The sequence below is a fragment of the Molothrus ater genome, chromosome 3 (genome assembly GCF_012460135.2).
Source record: "Molothrus ater isolate BHLD 08-10-18 breed brown headed cowbird chromosome 3, BPBGC_Mater_1.1, whole genome shotgun sequence".
Lineage (NCBI taxonomy): Eukaryota > Metazoa > Chordata > Aves > Passeriformes > Icteridae > Molothrus > Molothrus ater.
In genome coordinates, this window is record NC_050480.2 from 7,570,327 (window position 1) to 7,574,115 (window position 3,789).

The window sequence follows — 3,789 nt, forward strand, 5'->3', positions numbered from 1 at the left end:
CTGTGTTTTCCATAAACCTTCAGAAACTCGACTGTCCCCAGGGCTTTGTGCTGGAGTAATTGAACAGCCATGCTGCAGAAATGGCAAGGTGAGCAGCCCAGCAGAAGATACAGCAGCCAAACCTCTTATCTCAAGAGCCATTTCTTGGTGAAGTGCATCAACTTCCCTCAGTTAATAATGAGTCTTATTTATAAATTCACATACAATACAGAAAGGAAATTTGTTGCACTGTTGTGGAGATCAAAGTTTCAATGTGCTTTTTTGTCTCCTTCTCCTGTTTAGAGAACTGGAGTCAGTTTGCATGTGTCTGTGTCCCTCTTCTTATTGCTGAGCCCAGCATGGTTGATAGCCTTGAGTATTTTTTTAAAGCTGTTTCCAAAGATAAACATTTTGCAAAACTTCCCAGAATGCAAGTGTTCAACCTAATTTGCCCAGAGCAGCAGTGTTTGTTAGCAGGCTGCTCCTTTATAGGCAGGCTGAAGTTCCAATCTCTACATCATAAATGAATATACAGTGAGAAACTTTTTCCATGGTCAAGGGTGGAATCCCTGCCTTATTGAGGTCTGTGCAAACAAAACCTTTATTGATTTAGTTAGGTAACATTCAGAGGTTAATCCCAAATCTCCTGCTCCTTCAATAAGAAGCATTCAACCACTGAAAAAACTAGGAAGCAAATTATATATAATAATGGAAATCCCCAAAATGCCTGAGCACACTCAAACACCTTTAAGAAGTGGATCATCAGCTTTTCAACATTTGAGAAGCAGAGAGGAGATGGGTTTTGTCCACATGCAGAATTCAGCCTGCCTTTCCTTCCAGCAGTTTTGTGATGTGACACAGTGCATGTGTTCCTCATCACCAGCTTGGCTGTGGCAGGTGAGTGCTTGGGTTCATGTCAGGAGCACAGCTGCCAGCCAAGAATTTTCCTCCAAAAAGTAGATACATTTTCAACAGACAGGCTGGGATGCTTTGATCCAATATGACGAAGGAAAAAGAGAAAGCATATATACATATAAATATTTATAGATGTACACACATTTTTATATATGTACACATAGAATGTACACACACACATATATATATGAATACATATGAATACATGGGTTGTTTAGCAGACTATAAAACCCACCACACTACTGAGTCTTATGGGTGTTTTCTTAGCAAAGGCCTAATCAGGAGAGGAAACAGAAGCTTATTACCCCACCCATCCCAGCAGCCTCTGCTAAAGGCATTTATCAGAATGTTTCTCAACCTTCTTGTGTTGGCAGCTTTAGGTTTTTGCAACTTTTTTTGGGTTATGGGTGATTACGGTGGTGGCTGGGGTGGTGGCTGGACTAAGGCACATTAAAGATCTCTTCCAACCTTGATGATTCTGGGATTCTCATTAAAATGGAATTATTTTCTTAGTTTTATAGTGTGGGGTTGGGATGCTTTATTAGATCTTGGCAAATTTCAGACCTAACTTGCAGCAGATCGTTTTGGTGGTGGTGATGCTGATTGGATTTCACATTTGTCCCATTCTATTGTTGTCCCATAAATATTTCTGAACTAATCTCTCAAATGTATCTCAATTATCACTGGCAGAATTGAAATAAACAGTTCTTAGTGGCCCAAGAGCTTTCTAATCCAAGTTGAGTAAACAATCCCAAACCCAAACCATTTCTCTGAAGGCAAGTTTATTTTCTAAACAAGATTTCAACTGAAACCCTTCATTATTTAAACATATTAATTGTAGGCCTCTGCTGCCAACAAAACAAAGCAGGCCCATTCCAAGCAATACCTGCTGTAATTTAGACTGAACTGCTGAAAACAGTTCTTAACAGTACAGTTGTAAACTTTGCAATAGTAAGCAAAGCAGAAATCTGAGCTGGAACCAAAATATTCATTATCTGAAGCCAGAAATCAAGCTTCATTTGCACTCTTTTGTGTAGTAAATTATCAAATGTCTCTCAGATAGAGCTGATTGCCTTAGCACAATTAATATCCAAATTTATTCTGACTGCATTTATTAAAATCTATGCTTACATGTGGCTCTGGTTTGACTGAGTAACTCTTAACCTTCTTTAGACATCTTTTACTGTATCACGTAGTGAAAAATACAATGAATCCTTGATAAATTAAACTGGGCCTCTGTAGTACAAAAATAGGGGACATACAAACACAATTTAAAAAGAATTGTTTGTGAAAATTAAAAGTTCAAGGATAAGATAAGCAGAATAAATAATAAAATATATCCATTTTTTATAATTCACTCAGGATGTCCCCTTTCCTGCAATCACTTAGAAGAAACAAGCTTGGCCTACTCTTAATTCAAAAATTATAGCTAGAAACTTAAACCCCAATAGAAATAAACAAACAAACCAACCAGCAACAGCAAAAACAACCCCCCAAATACAACAATAATGTCTCAGACAAGTTAAGCTCATGACTACCATGGGGCCTGTTTATGTCAGTTCATTTTGGCTGTGGTTTTTTGGTCTGGTGTTTTTTTTTTTTCGTTTTTTATTTTATGATGTTGCTGTTGTTTCAGGGTTCTTTTTTATCTGAGACTTTTGCTGTGTCTGCACGGCACTGGCAGTTTTCTGTACGGGACAATGGTGGTCTTGTCTTTAGGGAATTTCCCTTCGTTTGGGAAGCTTTATTAGCACAGAGCATCACTTGTTAGCCAAATTTAGAAAATTTGGGAGGTCCATAAAAATTGTGCGGACACAAACACTCTGTATTTCACTCTTAACACCACTTTAAACATCTCAACACTGGAAACAACTCATTTGAACGCTGAACCTCAAGGACGATTTGTTAACTTTTTCATAACACATTTTGTTTCTGCCTGCTCAAGTATTGCTTAGACTTCCTGATTTCAAAATCTGGCCAGGAACTCAAATAACCTTTCTGGAAAAGTTGCCCCAAAAGCACAGGGGTAACCACACTGCATAGTGCTGTCTTTTACTGCACTTTTCTTACTGTATTTTTACCACATTTTGGCTTTGTCGAGTGCTTGAGGTGCAGGGCTGGAGGGAGCACAGCCTGTTGTTCTGTCAGTGCAGGCGCACTTGTCATCTCACGGCTTCAAAAGCCTCCTCTGCTTTTATTTTTCTTTTTCTTTTGGAGAGAAACGGGTGTTTCAGTGCGTTTTCACCGCATTTTTACCACATTTTGGCTTTCTTTAGTGCTGGAGGGAGCACAGCCTGTTGTTCGGTCAGTGTAGCAGCACTCGCTGCCTCGCCACCTCCGCTTTTAAGCCCTTTCTAATTTTTCTTTTTGAGCGAGAAGGGACGTTGTGTTCTGCATTTTTACCACATTCTGTCATTGTTGAGTGCTGGGGGTGCAGGGCTGGAAGGAACAGAGGCTGTTGTTCGGACAGTGTAGGAGTACTCGCGGCGGCGGAGGCGGCGAGACCGCGAGTGCTCCGTAAACAAAACCCTCCGTTTTGTTTACCCGGGCGGCGGGGCCTGGGTGGCGCAGGCGGTCTGAGCCTGCCCCCATCGCCACGACAGCGACCTTTCCGCCCCGTTCTCCCTCCCCTCCCGCCATCACCCGCCGTGAGGGGCGGCGGCGGGGGGGGGGGGGGCTGAGCGCGCCCCTTCCCCCCCCCCCCCCTCCGTCCCCTCACGCCGGGGCGGGGCCTGTGCGCGCGCCGCGGGGCGGGGAGGGCGGACCGCGCCATCGCCGGCGCAGCCAATGGCGTGCGGCCACCCCGCGATTCAAACGGCGCGTCCCGGCCAATGGGCGCGCTTGGCGGGGCGGGCGAGGGGGCGGGGCCGTGCGCGCGGCCGTAACCGTCGCTCG